At 39.6% G+C, this 20,520-nt stretch overlaps 1 long non-coding RNA gene across 1 annotated transcript; it reads right to left on the minus strand.

The window, feature by feature from the left end:
• Nucleotides 1-8,363: 8,363 nt before the first annotated feature.
• LOC118003209 lies at nucleotides 8,364-10,260 on the minus strand. Its single transcript, XR_004677288.1, has 3 exons — nucleotides 10,186-10,260; nucleotides 9,690-9,741; nucleotides 8,364-8,619 (listed from the first exon to the last, which is right to left on the minus strand). It is a non-coding gene; the product is annotated as an uncharacterized LOC118003209 (long non-coding RNA).
• Nucleotides 10,261-20,520: the final 10,260 nt, after the last annotated feature.

The raw sequence follows: 20,520 nt of genomic DNA on the forward strand, positions 1-20,520 counted from the left end.
TTGCAGGGCCGGCTTAGTGGTCACATATTCTTTCAGCTTCTGCCAGTCGTGGAAGCTCTGCATCTCTCCATCCATTCTAAATGAAAGCCTTGCCAGATAAAGTATTCTTGGCTGCACATTCTTCTCATTTAGTACCCTGAATATGTCTTGCCAGGCCTTTCTGGCTTGCCAGGTCTCTGTGGATAGGTCTGACATTATTCTGATGTTCCTCCCTCTGTACGTAAGGAATCTCTTCCCCCTAACTGCCCTTAAGATGGTTTCCTTGGTTCTAAGATTTGCAAGTTTTACTATTACATGCTGGGGTGTTGGCCTGTTTTCCTTGATCTTAGGAGGGGTCCTCTCTGCCTCTAGGACTCAAATGTTTGTTTCATTCCCCAGATTAGGGAAGTTCTCAGCTATGATTTGCTCAAATACATCTTCTAGTCCTCTCTCTCTCTCCACCCCCTCCGGGATTCCAATTATTCTGACATTGGAACGCTTCATGGTGTCACTTATTTCTCTGATTCTATTTTCATGGATTCTGAGTTGTTTTTCCCTGGCGTCCTCTTTTCCCTTTTTATCTATTATATTGTCTTCCAGGTCGCTTATTCGCTCTTCTGCCTCAGTTACCCTAGCTGTTAGATTATCTAGATTGGATTGGATCTCATTGATAGCATTTTTAAGTTCTGCCAATTCACCTTTTATTTCTGCCCTTAGAGACTTTATGTTGCCATTAATTGATTTCTCCGTTCTAGCCATTGTCTTCACAATTGCTAGCCTGAATTCCATCTCTGACATCTTGGTTATATCTGCATCCATTTGTAAATCTGCAGTATAAGTCATAATCTCTGAGTTTTTTCTATTTTGGGGGCTCCTCCTCCTAGTCATTCTGTTGATGGGTGTTTGAGGGAATGTATAGAGTCCAAATTATTGACCAGAACCCAAGCAAGATGCACCTGGTTTCTTGGGACCTTAGGGTTGCTGGCCTCTGGTTTTCCCAGCCTGTCTTCTGCAGGAGGGGTCTGCCGCGCTGTTACTCAGGCAACCCTGTTTGGGCGGAGTTGCCTTGCACCCCTGTGGCGGGGGATGGGCTCAGTGGGAACAAGGGCTTTTGTTCTCTGGTGGCTTTCCGCGTCTCTTCCGCGAGTCAGAGCAGAAGAGACCGTTTCCAACCCTCTGCCTCAGAGCAGAGAGACCACAGTCTGTTCTTCAGTGAGCTCTCCAGGCCACACCATCTCCATTTCTGTCCGTGCTGAGAGTGGAGTATTGAGGTCTCCTACAATACTCCTGGGTTGTGCACCCCTCTGCAGCGCTCCCAGTCCTGCTTCCACTTTGGGACACTTCTCTGCCCTTTGTGCTTCTATAACCTCCAGCTGCTCCCAGTTCATGCGCGACCCCACCGCTCCGGGATTCCATCCCTGGGGCTGCAGTTCGCAGGTGGACCCCGCCACTTGGGGTTTCTGCCCTGGGGGCTGCCCTAAAGTCCTTCCCCCACTGCTACCGGTCTGCGAGTCTGTGCCCCGTCCGCAGCGCGCGAGGCTGTCCCTCACTGGCGGTGCGGGATCCCCACGGCCAGTCACCTCCCGCTGCCAATTATCCTCGATATCTGCCTGTGGAATCACGGCTCCCCGCTTTGTACCTCAAAACCAACCGCCTGTGATATTCTGTTTGTAGAGATCCAGATCTTCTTACATCTCAGGCTGGTTTTGTGGGTGCTCAGAGTGGTCTGATAGATATCCAGCTCAATTCCGGGGACCAGTTGAAATAGGGTCCCCTACTCCTCCGCCATCTTTCCCCCCTGAAAGAGCAGTAATATTTTGAAAGGAATCTCTCTGAGCAGTAGGTCTCAGTAGTGGGCTTAAAATATTCAGTAAACCATGTTGTAAAAAGATGCGCTGTCATCCAGACTTTGCTGTTCCATTTATAGAACCAGGCAAAGTAGCTTTACCATAATTCTGAAGGGCCCTAGGATTTTTGGACTGGTAAATGAGCATTGACTTCAACTTCAAGTCACCAGCTGCATTAGCCCCTAATAGGAGAGCCAGCCTGTCCTTTGAAGCTTTGAGGCCAGGTATTGACTTCTCCTCTTTAGCTATGAAAGTCTGACATGGCATCTTCTCCTAATAGAAGGCTGTTTCATCTACATTGAAAATCTGTTGTTTAGTGTAGCCACCTTCATTATTATCTGCTTCATTATTATCTATTATAACTTGCTGCTTCACCTTGCACTTCTATGTCATGGAGATGGCTTCTTCCCTTACGCCTCCTGAACCAACCTGTGCGGCTTCAGACTTTTCTTCTGCAGCTTCCTCACCTCTCTCAGCCTTCACAGAATTAAAGAGTGTTAGGGCCTTGCTCTGGATTAGGCTTTGGCTTAAGGGAATGTCGTGGCTGGTTTGATCTTCTATCCAGACTGCTAAAACTTTCTCCATATCAGCAAGAAGACTGTTTTGCTTTCGAATCATTCATGTGTTCACTGGAGTAGGAGTAGCACTGTTAATTTCTTTCAAGAACTTTTCCTTTGCATTCACAACCTGGCTGACTTGTTTGGTGCAAGAGGCCTAGCTTTCAGCCTATCCCCGCTTTCAACATGCCTTCCTCACTAAACTTAATCATTTCTAGCTTTTGATTCAAAGTGAGAGACATGTAACTCTTTCATATGAACACTTAGAGGCCATTGTAGGGTTATTACTTGGCCTAATTTCAATATTGTTGTGCCTCAGGGAATAGGGAGACCTGTGGAGAGAGAGAGTCAGGGGAATTGCCAGAGGGTGGAGCCCTCAGAACACACACATTTATTGATTATGTTTGCCCTCATAGGCACAGTTCATGGTGCCCTAAAACAATTACAATAGAAACATCAAAGATTCCTGATCACAGATCAGCATAACAAATGTAATAATAATGAAAAAGTTTGAAATATTGCAAAAATTGCCAAAACGTGACACAGAAGCATGAAGGGAGTAAATGCTGTTGGAAAAATGACGCCAATAGTCTTGCTCAATGCAGGGTTGTCACAAATCTTCAATTTGTAAAAAACAATATCTGAGAAGTTCAATAACGTGAGGCACAATAAAATGGGGGATGCCTGTATTTCAAAAGACTACAAATAACATCTGGTACCATTCTCCACCCAAGGCTATGTTACCCTTCATGGCATACAAATAACATCTGGTACCATTCTCCACCCAAGGCTATGTTACCCTTCATGGCATTCATTGTGGTCTTCCATCTCTTACCGGGCTCTTTCAGTGGGATGATCCCCAGTCACTCCAACTAAAAATTCAACCTCTCATGCACCCTGACATTTTACATCCCATGTTTCTGCTTTATTTTCTCTCTAGCACTCTTTGCCATTTACCAAGCCTTACATTTTGCTTATTTATCTTATTTTTTGTCCTCCCCACTAGAATAATTTCTGTGAAAAGAAGCATTTTTGTTCATTTTGTTCATTTCTATAACCCCAGTGCCTAGAATAGTATCTGGCACATAGGTGCACAGTAAAAATGTGTTCAATAGCTGAATGCATGCATGAGTGAAGGAATTCCAGATAGGTAGGGATCTAGCGGCTGTGGACAGGGAGCTCTTTCCTTCATCGGGCCAATTTGCCCTTCTAAGACACTTAGCAGATCATTAGATGAGGCAGTGTCAGGGCTCCAAAGTCCTCACTCAGAGCCCCCTGCGTCTGTTTGGTAATTTTAGACTCTTGGGAGATAATTGGGATGGTTGGTTAGCTAGGAGTCAGGAATAAGAGTCGGGATGCTCTGGGGCTGCCACTGACCTGTGGGGTCATCTTGAGAACTTTGTTCCATGTCTCCCTGGGCCCCATTGCTCCCTGACCTCGGCCTCCTTCACTTGTCAGGAAAGCAGTTGCTTTCTCTCCTGGCCTCTATCTCCTCTGTCTGGGCTGTGGGGAATTAAAGAAGGAAAGTCTCAACATCACTTTGAACTCTATTGAGGGTGCCAGCTAAGCCGAGGACGTTATTAGTAAAAAAGACAATTCCTTTGAAAATGGAAATTGCCGCATCACACAATCTCCCAACCAGGGGGTGGAATTAATGAGGAATTTGCTCAAGATTCACAACGTCAAAATGATCTTCCAGGTGGCCAAAGGACATTTACACTTCAATCAGAAATCCCTTTGTAGAACGTAAGAGGGGAGGGTTTAATTTTCTGAGATCACAAATGGCCATCCCCTTCCAGAGAAGAAGAGAGCCCGTGATAAAGACCTCCTCGTATCTGCGAACTCTCCAGCTAATTAGAAAACTGAATCTAATTTCACGGATTTCAGCTCCAATTAATTTATTCTGAGCTTGTTGGTAATGAAGCTGTGTGTTTGCTTCTTAAGAAGAAAACATCAGAGAGGAAATGAATGGGTGTGAGGCTGAAATATTTATTCCCTCACAGCCATTCTGTTAATTGAGGAAATAATGTATGATTTAATATATATTACAGCATTACCAAGGCATCACTTTCTTTAGCCACTAAAAGAGCCCTGTGTGGTTAGCCCATAATGGGGAGCATATTTTAACATGACTAAAACACAAACTTACTGGGGTCACTGAACCACAGGTCACAAGAGCGCCTTTGGTGTCAATCAATATGGGTGTAATTGTTTCCAGACACTCGGTCTGATCATGGTCACCCATCCCCTTGTCAGCACACACATTTTCCTGGAATGAATGGCAGGTTTTCCTTGGGAGCGAAAGTTCCAGCCACGGCTGATGTTGAGGACTCTAACATCTACCTCTCCTGAAACAATGGTTGAGGTGCGCCGGGCTCTGGAATTTCACATTTCTGTCTCCAGCGAGACCACACTGCCTACTGTTGTCTGTGTACCTGGAGTGTTTCTGGAACTGAACTTTTCTCATCTCCAGGTCAACGTCTCCATTTTGCTTCAGTTAATGCCAAGTTTATCCAGATATTGTTGATACTAGCCTGCTTCAGAATTCTGCATTTATTTGAACACGTACCTACCTTTACTAATCTCTACTATGTAACTCTGAGCAGTTACTACTCTGAGTAATACCCGAGCACCTAAAAGAGCTTTGTCCTGGGATGACTGCAGAGGTCTATGGAGGAAGACTCAGGCTAGTCCCCAGTGCCTGAAGTTTCCTATCAGGCTGGTTAATAAGATAGACATGTGGGAATAGGATGTACAGAATATGCCACTTCTTTTTAAAGCCTGCATTATGATCGCAAATACATAATTATTTATAATAATTCTTTGTTTAAGGGCGCCTGGGTGGCTCAGTCAGTTAAGCGACTGACTCTTGATTTTGGTTCAGGTCATGATCTTGGGGTCATGAGATCAAGCCCCACATTGGGCTCTAGGATAAGCAGTGAGTCTGCTTGGGATTCTCTCCCTCTGCCCCTCCCCCCTCTCATGGGCGTGCACGTGGGTGTGCTCTCTCTCTCTCTCAAATAAATAAATAAAATCTTAAAAAAATTCTTTGTTTAAGATTGTCTTCCATAGATTCTAAAATGCTTATCTGTCTTGTTTAAAGTACAGTTGCCTGGAACATGGGAGATACCCAATAAATATTTGTTGAATGTTACAGGAAAAGTTACCAAGTAGAAATGAGAAAAGGTAAGGATCTGTAGCTGACCCTGTTGGCCACTTCCTAGTCATTTATTTACTCCCTCTTTCTTTTTTCTCAGCCTTGGTGGATGCTGTAAGCTGTCTCATCCACCTCCCATTCCAACTGCTATAAACAACATTTCCCAGCAAGCTTGCAGCGGGGTTCTGCAGGTGGTTCAGATCCTGCTGGGTAAAGCCTGGATATGGATAAGAGCAGGGGGCAGTGGAGGGTGGTGGTGCAGGGGGTACTGCACAAAAACTGACTGGATGTCCTGATGTAGCACTTTGTATTTTCTGAGAGGGGCCATGGTCAATCAGTTCTCATGTGCTTTTCCAGAACTTGCCACTGCCCCAGTAAGTTAGATTACATTTCCCCTCTCCTTGAAGCTGGGTGGGACCTTGTGGATGCTTCAAGGGATAGAATATGATAGAAGCAACACTACATGGCTGAGACTGGGTCATGAAAGGAGATACGACTTCCATCTGGTTTCTCCCTATCTCTTTCTCTGTCTCTGCCTCTTTCTCTCCATCTCTCTCTCTCTCTTTCTCTCAGCACTTGCCCTTGGAATGCAGACTCTATGGTATGAGGAAGCCCTGGCCACGTGGAGAGGCCACAATGGGACAAGAGGGGATGTCTGCAGGGGAACTTTTGGGAAAGGTTTCCTCACTTTTAATAAATAGCCCTAGGAAGAGATGGTTTCTCTTCTTCACCCAGCTGTGATGCATGGAAGCTTCTGTGGCCATCTTGTTACTGGCGAACACATAGAGAGGGGCAGTTCACAGAAAACCACAGAGAGAAAAGTTGGAGTATGGAAGTACCTGCCTGGAGTCCTGTCTTCCCATCTCTGGACTCCCTTACATGCTAAAGCTACTCTGAGTTGAGGCTTCCTGTTACTTGTAGCTGAAAGCATCCCAACTGATTTAGGATTTGTTCCTTGATGATTGTAGTTAATTCCTGCCCTCTTTGTGCATTCTGGGGCCCAGAAACATAGAAAGTCCAGTGGGTCAGTGGGGGTAGACCTGTGCCCTGGAAGTCAAATCTACAACTGGGGTTTGCATACATTTTCTAGAAGTCTTCATAATTTCAGCAGGACCTATTTTGTCCTTTCTCCTGAGATAACCTCTGTGAGCTGAGCCTCCTTTGTACTTTAGATATCATTCCCTGGGATTGAGAAGTAAAGAAGAAGGCAGGGAAGGGGATGACAGAACAAAAAAACCTCCCTAAAAACAAAATGAAACGAAAACCTTACATTTCCCAGCCTAGTTCTGGCCAATAAGACATAAATGAAAGGTTTCTAAGAAATTTTTGCTTTCCTTTCTTCCTGCCTAAATCATGATGACTAGAGCTGCAGCAGCCATTTTGTGACCATGAGGGAAAGGCCAAGAGAAAAGACTGCAGATCTGATATCTTTGAACCACTAATACAATACCACTACCTATCTCTGTGGTTGTGGGGGGGAAAATAAAAATAAACTCTTACACATTTAAGTTCTATCTCTGTTATTGTTGACTGAATCCAAGTTCTAAATGATAAAGCCCTTTTGCCTGCAGCCTGGGGCTGGGGCAGGTACCTGAGGACATGAGTGTTTAATATCTTCTTTCTGTCTCTCTCTCTCTCTCTCCTATTTTCCCTTCATCTCTCCTCTCTTCCATTTCTTCCTTCCCTATTGGGCCTGTACTATGCACCAAACTCTGGGCCATGCACTCACTGGGAGAGGGGAATGAAACTTTGGGCAGCCTTAGGGAGAGCCTGCCACCTGCTCTGTGCGGTGATCTTATTGCTAGAGATAAGCCTGGGTCTCAGAGGTGCTTTCTAAAACTCCCATCTCTGTGTGTGGATTCTTTCTTCTTAGGGAGACAAGAGGTGGAGAGGAAGAGGATAAATCTCTAAATCAGACAGACTTGGGTTTGAATCCCGGATCTGCCACCTGTTGGGTGTGAGATCTCAGGTAAATCACTGAGCACAAGTATGAGCTCTTCTGTGCAATGAGTTGTTGCAGGGATTAAATGACACAGCAGTAGCTCGCTTGTGGTGGGTGCTTACTCTGAGCCAAATGAGGCTCAAATGAGAGTTACATTAATAAGAAGAAGGAGGAGGGAATAGATATTGAGTAGACTTCTGGCAGTCTCTGCCAAGAATGAGAAAATAGGACCTAATTCCCGATTTCCTGTTGAACCAGAGCAGTCCTCCCAGATCTGAGGATAGCTTGCATGCTCTCTTAGGCTCAGCTTTGCTGTGGGAGTGAGAAGCTTCCCCTGTCTTTGCCCCTCCCCCAGCCATGACTCAGGAGAAGCTATCCTCACTCAGTGAGTGTGCTCAGGGCCCCATGATTCCAGCAAGATGGTTGGAGAATATCCATGTGTCTGAAGACAGCTGGACCACAGCCTCCTCACTCTAGCTGCACACTTGTTAGAAGCTATAGTTAGAACAGTAAATCTTGGGGGCAAGGAAGAGAGAGAAGCCAAAGGAGAAAAGAAAAAAAAGGGAAGACACAGTCCAGAAAAGTGGGATGTTGCTTCTGTGCAGCAAAGCCAGTGTTCTCTGGGCTGGTCCTTAAGAAGAATGAATGACCTGTGGATGCTCATGGGGGCCAGCTTGGAATTATAGCTGGCATGGTTTGGGGAGCTGTAAACTCTGCCTGTGCTGGCACAAAGGCCTGTTCTGAGAAGCCCTGAAAAAGCCCTCTATAACTGGGGCTCCTGAACCTTTCGATTGTGACATCCACAGGCAGGATACATAGCTTTGTGCTCTCCCTTGCCCTCGAGTTGCCATTAGGGAAAAAAACTCAAGAAAAGGAAGAAATAAAACAAGTTGAATTTATTATGTTGCTAGCAATAGAAATGATTCACTTTTTAGTTACTTTAGAAAAATGTGAACATGCCTAATAGATTTTTCTACTATAAACAATTTCCTAAAAACTGAAAAATAACTCAGTTTTATTTTACTTAGTAACATAGCCCATATTCACAAGCAGCCTTCACACATGACATGTTCCTCCATAAACAATAGGGATGGGAGTGATTCATATCTGAACACCAAACTTCTGTGGTCTTGGAGCCTATTATAGGAAAATTATAAGTTAAAAATTATTGATGCAAATCTGGATCACTATAGACTGTGAAATTAACCTAACAACCCACAAAAAGCTAAGTGGATAATGTTAAAGCTGTACTAAAAGAGACCTTTGTAATAAAAATAGCGAGGCCATCAGTAATGAAAAAACACAGTCAGTTCAGGGTAACACTGATGTACTGACCACACATCTTTCCGAAAATTGTGAAATTCTAACCATCTGCAAGTGTGCATGCAGGGGAAGAGTTTGATAACATTGCTAAGTGTTGCATGGCAGCCAGACTTCTTAGTAAAGGACACAGTCAGAGTCCTGGGTCATTTCAGTTTATGAATAGCACTTTTTACCAAACTTCCCTGACTCACTCACTAGGTTACTAGTAAGTAACTCTTAGTTGTTCCAAAATACGAGAATCTATAGAAAGAAGCATGAGTCACTTGACTGTAGGAATTGAAGAAAGACTTTGCATTCTTGGGTCACCCTGGCCCATTGGGGGAGCCCCTGTGGCCTGGCAGGGAGCCTCAGGCCACTTGTGGAAACTCTGCTTTAACAAGCAAGTCTCACCTACTGGAAGGCATTTCTCTGGCAAGGGTCTCTTTCCTGTGTGGTGCAGTATCACCAAAAGTTTCCTCTCCACTAGAGTATGGACTTCCATTAGCACACAAACAGGCTGCAGTGACTCCCACCTTAGAACTTACCTCTCCCTTGACTTACAGCTTCTGCTGCGGCTACACAATTCCCTCCTTGCTGCTGCAACAAAACTCCTCAAAAGAGTTGTCTATATCAGTTTCCCTGGTTCTTCTGCCATCACTCCTGAACTATTCCAAGAGCCTTCTGTCCCCATCATTTCACTGAGACAGCCTTCGACAAGGTTGGCAGTGACTTCCATAATGGGTGCCCCTATCATTCTTGTTAGCGTTATCAGTAGGGGAATCAACTCTCTATATGTCTGGAACTTTCTCAGATTTTAAAACGGAAAGTCCCACATGCCAGGAACCACCTCAGTCCTGGGTAAATCCAGATGGTAAGTTGTCCTAAATTGATGATTTCCATGTTACCCAAATCCACTGATGAATTCTTAGTCCTCTTCTTGGTTGACCTCACAGCAACCTTTAAAAAAAAACAGCTTCATTGAAATTTAATTTGCATATAATGAATGGCACATTTTGGAAGTGTATAAATTAACAAGTTTTGACATATTTATACATCCATGAAACCATCATAACACTTAAGATAATGAACGTATCCATCACTCCTCAAAGTTTCTTTGTGCCCATTTGCAATCCTCCTCTCCTGCCTCTCACACCTGCCCTCCACCCCCAAGCTACAAATGTATTAGTTATTTATTGTTGTGTAACAAATAACCCTACCACTAACCAGCTTAAAACAACAATTTATCATCTCTCATTTTCTGCAGGTCAGGAATCTGGGCACAACTTGCCTGAGTGCCTCTGCCAAAAGGTCTCTCCCAAGGTTGTAACCAATGTGTTGTCCAGGGCTGTGGTCTCATCTGACAGCTGGACCAGGGGAAGATCCACATCCAAGCTCACTTACATGGTTTTGACAGGATTCAGTTCCTCATAAGCTGTTGAACCAGAGACTTCAGATTCTTATTAGCTCTTGTCTGGAGGCCTCACTGAGTTCCTTGCCATATGTCCTCTCCTTAGGGCAGCTCAACATGGCAGCTGATTTCATGAGAGAGAGAGAGAGAGGCAGAGAGAGAGAGAGAGACACAGAGAGAGAGACAGAGAGCATGGTAGAGAAAGTAAGCAAGCTGGAAGTTACCATCTCTTTATAACCTAATCTCAGAAGTGAAATCTCATCATTTTTGCCATATTTTGTTCATTTATAGTGAGTCACTAGGTCTAGCCTATTCTCTAGGGGAAGGAATTACACAAGGGTGTAAATACTAGGATGCAGCAATCACAGGGAGCCATTTAGAGACTGCCTATCATATAAGGCAATCATTGATCTGCTTTCTGTCACTATAGGTTAGTTTGCATTTTCTAGGATTTTATGTAAATAAGAAATCTTTCAACTTTCACTCAGCATAATTATGTTGAGATTCATGTATGTTGCATCTATCAACAGTCCTTTTTTTTTAATTACTAGTATTCCATTTTGTGGATATACCACAATTTGTTTATTCATTCACATGTTGATGGACATTTGAGTAATTTAGTTTTTGGCTATTACAAATAAATTTGTTATGAACATTTATCTATAAGCCTTTGTATAGAGATATGCTTTCATTCTCTTGAGTGACTATTTAGAATTGAAAAGGCTGGAACATTTGGTAGCTACATATTTACCTTTAAAAAAAATAACAAGCTCTTTACACAAAGTGGTTGCACTATTTTACAATCCCACTGGCAATCCTTGGTATAGGCAGTCTTTTTTACTTTAGCAATTTAAATAGCTGTGTAGTGATATCTTACTGTGGTTTTAATTTGCACTTACCTAATGATTAATGATGTTGAAAATCTTCTTATGACTATTTGCTCTCCATATGTATTCTTTGGTGAAGTGTTTTTTCAATTCTTTTGCCTCTTTTTGGTTAGGTTGTTTGTTTTCTTATTATTTAGTTTTGAGAGCTCTTTGTGTATTCCAAACACATGTCCTTAGCAGGTACATGATTTGAAGATACTGTCTTTCAGTCTGTGGTTTACCTGTTATTCTTTTAACAGCATCTTCAAAGAGCAGAAATTTTGATGAAGTCCAATTTATCAATTTTTCTTTTACAGATTGTACCTTTGGTGTCATACCTAAAAAATCTTTGCCTAATCTAAGGTCACTAAGATTTTATCCTATGTTTTCTTCTAGAAGTTTTATAGTTTTAGTGTTTATATTTTGATCCATGATTCATTTTGAGTTAATTTTGTAAATGAAGTTCATGTTCTTGCAAATACAGAGCCATTGGTCCTGTATCATTTCCTCCATTGAATTGCCTTTGTACCATTGCTAGCTTCTACCTTTTTGTTTCAGTGATTTATTTGTCTGTCTTTACAGCAATGCTTATCTTGATAACTATATACTAAGTCTTAAAATTAGTCAGTGTTAGTCCTCCCATTTCTTTCTTCTCTTACATATTTGTTCAGCTCTTCTAGATCTGTTGTATTTCAATATGAATTTTAGAACCAGCTTGTCAATTTCTATAAAAAATGCTGCTGGTATTTTGATTGGGATTGCATTGAATCTATAAAAAATTTTGGGAAAAATTAATGCCTTATTGAATCAACCAACTCATGAGCACAGTGCATCTCTCCATTTTTTTTAGGTCTTCTTTAAATTTTTTAGCAATGTTTTGTAGTTTCAGTGTTTAGGTCTCTTACATCTTTTGTCAGATTTTTTCCCTAAGTATTTCATATTTGGTTATGCTACTGTAAATGGTATTTTCAACTTCTGTTTGATCATTGCTGGTATCTAGAAATATAATTGATTTTGGTTTATTGATCGTGTATCCTGTAACTTAGCAAACTTACTTATTGATTCTAATAGCTTTTTTGGGGGTAAATTCCATTAGATTTTCTACATAGGAGATCACATCATCTGTGAATAAAGGCTGGGTGCCCTTTGCTTCTTTTCTTTGCCTAAATTGCCCTGGCTAGAACCTCCAATATAATGATGGGAAGTATTAAGAACAGGCAGCCTTGCCTTCTTGTTCTTAGGGGGAGAGCATTCTGTTTATCACCATTAAATGATATTAGCTGTAGGTTTTCCATAGATCTTTTTTTTATCAAGTTGAAAACCTCTCTTCTCCAATTTGCTGAAAGTTTTTTTTTTAATTTTAATTCCAGTATAGTTAACATACAGCGTTAAATTAGCTTTAGGGATACAATACAGTGATTCAACAATTCTATACATTACTCAGACTCATGATAAGTGTACTCTTTACTCCTTTTCACCTGTTTCATCCACCCCCCCACCCCCCTCCCCTCTGGTAATTATCAGTCTGTTCTCTATAGTTTAGAGTCTGTTTTTTGGTTTGTCTCTTTTTTTCTTTGTTTGGTTGTTTTGTTTCTTAAATTCCACATATGAGTGAAATCACTTGGTATTTGTCTTTCTCTGACTTACTTGACTTAGCTTTATACTCTCTAGCTCCAACATGTTGTTGCCAATGGCAAGATTTCATTCTTTTTTATGGCTGAATAATATTTCACTGTATACATATACACCACATCTTCTTTATCCATCCATCTATCGATGGACACTTGGGATGCTTCCATAATTTTAAATAATTTTGCAATAAACATAGGGGTGCATATATCTTTTTGAACTAGTGTTTCTGTATTTGGGGGATAAATACCCAGTAGTGGAATTACTAGATCATATGGTAATTCTATTTTTAATTTTTTGAGGAACCTCCATACTTCTTCCATAGTGGCTGCACTAGTTTGCATTCCCATCAATAGTGCTAGAGGGTTCCTTTTTCTCCGCATCCTTGTAAAAACTTGTTGTTTCTTGTGTTTTTGATTTTAGCCATTCTGACAGGTGTGAGGGGATAGCTCATTGTGGTTTTAATTTGCATTTCCCTGATGATGAGTGATGTTGAGCATCTTTTCATGTGTCTGTTGGCCATCTGTATGTCTTTGGAGAAATGTCTATTCATGTCTTCTGCCCACTTTTTAATTGGATTATTTGTTTTTTTGGTGTTGAATTGTATAAGTTCTTTATATATTTTGGATATTAACCCTTTATCAGGTATGTCATTTGCAAATATCTTTGCCCATTCTATAGGTTATCTTTTAGTTTTATTGGTTGTTTCTTTTTCTGTGCAGAAGTTTTTATTTTGATGTAGTCCCAGTAGTTTATTTTTGTTTTTGTTTCTCTTGCCTCAGGAGACATAGCTTGAAAAATATTGCTATGGCCAATGTCAGAGAAGTTACTGTCTGTGCTCTCTCCTAGGATTTTTATGGTTTCAAGTCTCAAATTTAGGTCTTTAATCCATTTTGAGTTAATTTTTGTGTATGGTGTAAGAAAGTGGTCCAGTTTCATTCTTTTGCATGTAGCCATCCAATTTTTCCAATACCATTTGTTGAAGAGACTTTTTCCCTTTGCATATACTTGCCTCCCTTGTCCAGGATTAATTGACTATATAATTGTGGGTTTATTTCTGGGCTCTCTATTCTGTTCTGTTAATCTATGTGTCTATTTTTGTGCCTACCATAATGTTTTGATTACTAGAGCTTTGTAGTTTATCCTGAAATCTGGGCTTGTGATACCTCCAGTTTTGTTCTTCTTTTTCAAGATTCAGGGTCTTTTGTGGTTCCATACGAATGTTAGTATTATTTGTTCTAGTTCTGTGAGAAATGCTGTTGGTATTTTGATAGGAATTGCATTAACTCTGTGGATTGCTCTGGGTAGTAGGGACATTTTATGATATTTGTTCTTCCAATTCATGAGCATGGAATATCTTTCCATTTGTCTGTGTCATCTTCAATTTCTTTCATCAGTGTTTTATGGTTTTCAGATATAGGTCTTTCATTTCCTTGGTTAAGTTTATTCCTAGGTAGCTTATTATTTTTGGTGCAATTATAAATGGGATTGTTTTCTTAAATTTCTTTCTACTACTTCATTGTTAGTGTATAGAAATGCAATGGATTTATGTATATTGATTTGGTATCCTGTGACCTTACTGAATTTATCTATCAGTTCTGGTAGTTTTTTTGGTGGAGTCTTTGGGTTTTCTATATGTAGTATCATGTCATCTGCAAATAGCGAAAGTTTTACTTCTTCCTTATCAATTTGGATGGCTTTGTTTTCTTGACAGATTGCTGTGGCTAAGACTTCAGTACTATTTTGAATAAAATAGTGACAGTGGACATCCTTGTCTTGTTCCTGATTTTAGGGGAAAACCTCTCAGTTTTTTACCATTGAGTATGATGTTAGCTGTGGGTTTTTCATAGGTAGTCTTTATTATGTTGAGGTATGTTCCCTCTCAACATACTTTGTTTTTTTTTTTCATGAATGGATGTTGTTATTTGTCAAATGCTTTTTCTGCATCTATTGAAATGACCATATGGTTTTTATTCTTTCTCTTGTTGATGTGTATCACATATTGATTTGCAAATATTGAACCATCCTTGTAATCCAGGAATAAATTCCACTTTATCATGGTAGTGATTTTTTTTTAAAAGATTTTATTTATTTATTTATTTATTTATTTATTTATTTATTTATTTATTTCCCAGAGAGAGAGATAGCGAGAGCAGGAACATAAGCAGGGGGAGTGGGAGAGGGAGAAGCAGGCTTCCCTCCGAGCAGGGAGCCCGATGTGGGGCTTGATCCCAGGACCCTGGGATCATGACCTGAGCCGAAGGCAGACACTTAAAGACTGAGCCACCCAGGCGCCCCTCATGGTAGTGATTTTTAAAATATATTGTTGGATTCAGTTTGCTAATATTTTGTTGAGGATTTTTGTATCTGTTTTCATCAGAGATATTGGCTTTGTAGTTTTCTTTTTTTGTGGTGTCTTTATCTGGTTTTGGTATCACGGTAATGCTGGCCTTGTAGAATGAATTTGGAAGTTTCTCTTCCTCTTCTATTTTATGGAATAGTTTGAGAAGAATAGGTGTTAACTTTTCTTTAAATATTTGGTAGAATTCACCCATGAAGCCATCTGGTCCCAGACTTTTGTTTTTGGGAGTTTTTTGATTACTGATTCAATTTCCTTGCCGGTAATTGATTTGTTCAAAGTTTCTATTTCTTTCTGCTTTAGTTTTGGTAGATATTAGGTTTCTAGGAATTTATCCATTTCTTCTAGTTTTTCCAGTTTATTGGCTTGCAATTTTTCATAATATTCTCTTATAATCTTTTGTATTTCTGTGGTATCAGTTGTTATTTTTCCTCTTTCATTTCTAATTTTGTTTGTTTGAGTTCTCTTTTTCTCTCTCTCTCTCATATAAGTCTGGCTAAAGGTTTATCAGTTTTGTCGATCTTTTCAAAGAACCAGCTCCTGGTTTCATTGCTCTGTTCTAATTTGTTTTGTTTTGTTTTTAGTTTCTATTTCATTTGTTTCTCCTCTAATCTTTATTTAGTATGTATGTATGTATTTATTTATTTATTTAAAATAGGCTCCACACTGGGTGTGGAGTTCAGTGTGGGGCTTGGACTCATGACCCTGAGATCAAGACATGAGCTGAGATCAACGGTTGCTTAAACTGAGCCACCAGGCAACCCTACTCTAATCTTTATTATTTTCTTCCCTCTACTGGTATTGCATTTTGTTTCTTCATCTTCTAGCTCCTTTAGGTGTAATGTTAGGTTGTTTATTTGAGATTTTTGTTGCTTCTTGAGATAGGCCTGTTTTGCTATAAACTTCCCTCTTAGAACTGCTTTTGCTGCATCCCCAAATCTTAGGACTGTTGTGTTTTCATTTTCATTTGTCTCCATATGTTTTTTGATTTCCTCTTTGATTTCTTGGTTGACTCATTCGTTGTTTAGTAGCATGTTATTTAATCTCCATGTATTTGTGTTATTTCCAGATTTTTTCTTGTGGTTGATTTCTAGTTTCATAGCGTTGTGGTTGGAAAAGATGCATGGTATGACATCATTCTTTTTCAATTTGTTGAGACTTGTTTTGTGGTTTAACATGTGATCTATTCTGGAGAATGTTCCAAGTGCACTTGAAAAGTGTGTATTCTCCTGTTTTAGGATGGAATATTCTGAATATATTTGTTAGATCCATCTGGTCCAGTGTGTCATTCAAAGTCATTGTTTCCTTGTTGATTCTCTGTTTGAATGATCTATCCACTGATGTAAGTAATGTGTTAAAGTCCCCTGCTATTATTGTATTACTATCAATTACTTCCTTTATGTTTGTTATTAGCTGATTTGTGTATTTAGTTGCTCCCATGTTGGGTGCACAAATATTTGCAATTGTTATGCCTTCTTGGATTGTTCCCTTTATGGTTATATAGTGTCCTTCTTTGTCTCTTGTTACACTCTTTGTTTTAAAGTCTATTTTGTCTGATATAAGTATTAGTACCCTGTTTTCTTTTCACTTCCATTTGCCTGATCAATATTTTCCCATCATCTCACTTTCAATCTGCATGTGTTTGTAGGTCTGATATGAGTCTCTTGTAGACAGCATATAGATGGGTCTTGTTTTCTTTATCCATTTCATCACCCTATGTCTTTTGATTGGAGCATTTAGTCCATTCATAGTCAAAGCAATTATCAATAGGTATGTACTTATTGTCGTTTTGTAACTTGTTTTATGGTTGTTTTTGTAGTTCTTCTCTGCTCCTTTCTTCTCTTGCTCTCTTCTCTCACAGTTTGCTGGCTTTCTTTAGTGATACAGTTGGATTCCTGTCTTTTTAATTTTTTTTACATATCTGTAACTGATTTTTGATTTGTAGTTACCATCAGGTTTATATATGACATCTTATGCATATAGCAATCTATATTAAGTTGATGGTTGTGTAAGTTTGAACCCCATCCTTATTCTTCTCCCTGCCAGGTTTTAGATATATGGTGTCATACTTTATATCCTTTTATTTTGTGAATTCCTCGACTTATTTTTATAGATATACTTAATTTTACTGTGCTTGTGTTTCCTACTTTTCTTACTCCTACTTATGGTCTTTCCTTTTCACTCAAACATCCCCTTCAACATTTCTTTTAGAGCTGACTTAGTGGTTATGAATTCCTTTAACTTTTGTTTGTGAAATTCTTTATCTCTCCTTCTATTTGGAATGATAGTCTTGCTGGATAGAATATTCTTGGTTGCAGAATATTCTTTCTTTCACTACATTGAATATATCATGCCACTCTCTTCTGGCCTGCAAAGTTTCTGCTGAAAAATCAGCTGATCATCTTATGGGTTTCCCTTGTATGTAACCATTTTCTGTTGCTGCCTTAAAAAAAAAAAAGATTTGTTTATTATTTTAAGAGAGAAGAGAGAGTGGGGAGAGGGACAAAGAGAGAGAGAATCTCAAGCATACTCCCTGCTGGGCATGGGGCCCAACGCAGGGCTTGATCTTATGACCCTGAGATCATCACCTGAACTGACATAAAGAGTCAGAAACTTAACTGATTGAGCCACCCAGGTGCCCCCTTTTGCTGCATTATTTATTTATTTATTTATTTATTTATTTATTTATTTATTTATTTATATTTTTTAAAGATTCTATTTATTTATTTGAGAGAGAGAGAGCATGAGCAGGGGGTGGTACAGAGGGAGAGGGAGAAGCAGACTCTCTGCTGAGCAGGGAACCTGACATGGGGCTTGATCCCAGGACCCCAGGATCATGACCTAAGCTGAAGGCAGACACCTAACTGACTGAGCCGCCCAGGTGCCCCTCTTTTGCTGCTTTTAAGATTCTATCTTTATCACTACTTTTTGCCATTTTAATTACTATATGTCTTGGTGTGGACTTCCTTGGGTTGATTTTGTTGGGAGATTTTTGTACCTCTTGGATCTGGATTCCTGTTTTCTTCCCCAGATTCAGAAAATTTTCAGCTATTCTTTCTTTCTTTTTTTTTTTTTTTAAGATTTTATTTATTTATTTGACAGAGAGAGACACAGTGAGAAAGGGAACACAAGCAGGGGGAGTGGGAGAGGGAGAAGCAGTCTTCCTGCTGAGCAGGGAGCTTGATGCAGGGCTTGATCCCAGGACCCTGGGATCATGACCTGAGTCGAAGGCAGACGCTTAGTAACTGAGCCACCCAGGCGCCCCAGCTATTATTTCTTCAAATAAAATTTCTGCCACCTTTTCTCACTCTTCTCCTTCTGGGATCCCTATAATGAGAATGTTATTAGGCTTGATGGTGTCGTTGAGTTCCCTAAATCTATTTTCATTTTTCTTATTTTTTTCTCTCTCCTGTTCAGCTTGATTGCTTTCCATTACTCTGTCCTCCCAAGTTGTTGATCTGTTCTTCTGCTTCCTCTAATCTACTAGTTATTCCATTTAGTGTATTTTTAATTTCAGTTACTGAGTTCTTCATCTCTCACTGGTTCTTTTTTTAATGTTTTCTATCTCTTTGTTGAGGGTCTCACTGAGGTCCTCCACTCTTTTCTCAAGTCTAGTGAGTATCCGTATGACCATTACTTTAAATTCTCTATCAGGTGTATCTGTTTTGTTTAGCTTTCTTGCTGTGATTTTTGTCTTTTTTTCATTTAAGACATATTCATCTGTTTCCTCAGTTTGTCCAACTCTCTGCATCTGTTTCAATGTGTTGGAAAAGTCAGCAATGTTTTCTGCTCTTGAAAGTAGTGGCCTTTTGAAGAAGAGGTCTTGTAGTGTCCTGCAGTGCAGTGTCCCCTGTTCACCAGAACCTGGTGGTTCAGGAGTGTGTCTTATGTGTATAGTATGCATCCTGCTATTGTGGCTGAGCCAATTTTGACTTCAGTCCAGGCATCTGCAATGGCTCTTTTTTGCCTGTTGTGGGCAGGGCTTGGTCCCTATGTCGTTAGTGGGCCAGTCTGGGGTCTGTGGCATCCCTTCCTCCCTCCTGCAGACAGTCCTATGGGTTCACCCTTCCTACCCTCTTCAATGTGGCCTCTTCACTACCTTTAGCTGTGGAGAGTCTGTTCTGCTAGTCTTCAGGTCCTTTTCTGTTTTATTTACTCTGATGTGGGTGTTATCTTGAATCTGTGGGACAAGGTGAGCTTAGGATCTTCCAATTCCACCATCTTCCCCAGAAGTCTTCTGGCAGGTTTGTTTTTTTAATCATAAAATGATACTGGATCTTGTCAAGTGCTTTTTATGCATCTATTGAGATGATTATATGCTTTTTCATTTTTGTTAATATGACTTATATAACATCTAAAAAACATGGTATGAAAAAGGAAAATTATAGGCCAATATCACATGGATAATAAAGCAGAAATCCCAAAGAAGATAGTAGCAAACAAAATTTTATAATAGGTAAAAAAGATAATGCATCATGATCAAATTGGATTTATCCCAGGAATGCAAGATTGACTTAATATTAGAAATCCTATTAATGGGGGCAGAAAGAGATTCATTTTTGTATTCCCATTTCATTTTTGTTTTGATTTTTAGAGATTAATTTTAAAATGAATTTTTATCTTATAATTATAAAAATATTTATGTGGTTCCAAAGTCAAATCTATAAATCAAGGTACATTCAGAGAAGTCCAGATTCTGTCCTTGTCCTCTCCACTACTTTCCCTCCCTTATTTTTTAGGTAATCACTAAAAAATTGTGGTTTATCTTTCCATTAAAATATAATTGTCTCCCACTCCTTTTTAGATGAATGGTAGCATACTATACACACTTTTACCATCTTACTTTATTTACTTAAAAATATATCTTCAACACTTCTGTGTAGTAGTATATATAAATGTTCCTTATTTCTTTTTACAGCTGCATATAATTCCATATAGGTATACTATAGTTTATTCAACAATCTCCTTGAGTTGAGTTGAGTGAGTTGGGGGCTTTTGCACTTACAAGTAGTTCTGTAATGAATAACCTTGCACTTGTGTCTTTTTTTTTTTTTTTCCTTCCCATTTGATCTTTGGGATATATTCCTAGAAGTAGGATTGGTGGGTCAAAGAGTAAATGCATAGAGACTTATGTCAAATTTCATTCCTTAGGGATTATACAATTTTGCATTCCCAACACCAAAGAATGAAAATCTCCATTTCTCAGAGCTTCACTAACAGAGTATGCTGTCAAAATTTTAGATTTTTGCCAGTCTAGTAGGTGAGAATGAAATCTCAGTTTACATTTCTCTTATGAGCAAGATCAAGGATCTTTTCATATGTTTAATAGCCATTTGCATTTCTTTTCTATTAATGGTGTGTTCATATCTCTTGCTTGTTTTTCTATATTATTTTCTATATACATTTCTATCTAAATCATGGCCTTATCTATTTTAGAAAAATAGTGTTTTAAAGATTTTATTTATTTGAGAGAG

This window comes from Mirounga leonina, unplaced genomic scaffold (assembly GCF_011800145.1).
Source record: "Mirounga leonina isolate KUSES-001 unplaced genomic scaffold, KU_Mleo_1.0 Mir_91, whole genome shotgun sequence".
NCBI lineage: Eukaryota > Metazoa > Chordata > Mammalia > Carnivora > Phocidae > Mirounga > Mirounga leonina.